Here is a 448-nt window from a genome sequence, read left to right as displayed (position 1 = left end):
TGAAGCAGCTGGGGACTTTAGACACAGAAAGTGAGAGGGGCTGTGTGCTGACGACCAGGGGCGGGGGGTGGGTGTGGGGTGGGTGGTGGGTGCAGGCTTGTAGTGTAACTACAGCCTCAGAACTATGGCCACACCCGCCTCCCTGCCTGCTCCCTACTCCCAGCCCACCATGCAAGCCACTTGCCCATCTACATGCGCTCCTCCCCTCCACCTGAGAACACACACTGGCCACCAGATGGCAGCATGCAGAATACCAGAGCAGACTCCAGTCCTGTCCCACAGAATGCCTTCATACTTTGCAAGCACCAGGCCTGTTTGTTCCGCTGTGAAATGAGACCCCTCATTTAGCCTTTGTTGTTCTTAGGTGCCGTCAAGTTGGTACCAACACACAGCTCAACAGAACAAAACCCTGTCTGGTCCTGGGCCAACCTCACAATCATTGCTACAT

This window comes from Chrysochloris asiatica, unplaced genomic scaffold, assembly GCF_000296735.1.
Source record: "Chrysochloris asiatica unplaced genomic scaffold, ChrAsi1.0 scaffold00097, whole genome shotgun sequence".
In the NCBI taxonomy this organism is placed as follows: Eukaryota; Metazoa; Chordata; class Mammalia; order Afrosoricida; family Chrysochloridae; genus Chrysochloris; species Chrysochloris asiatica.
This window is presented reverse-complemented; position numbering follows the sequence as displayed.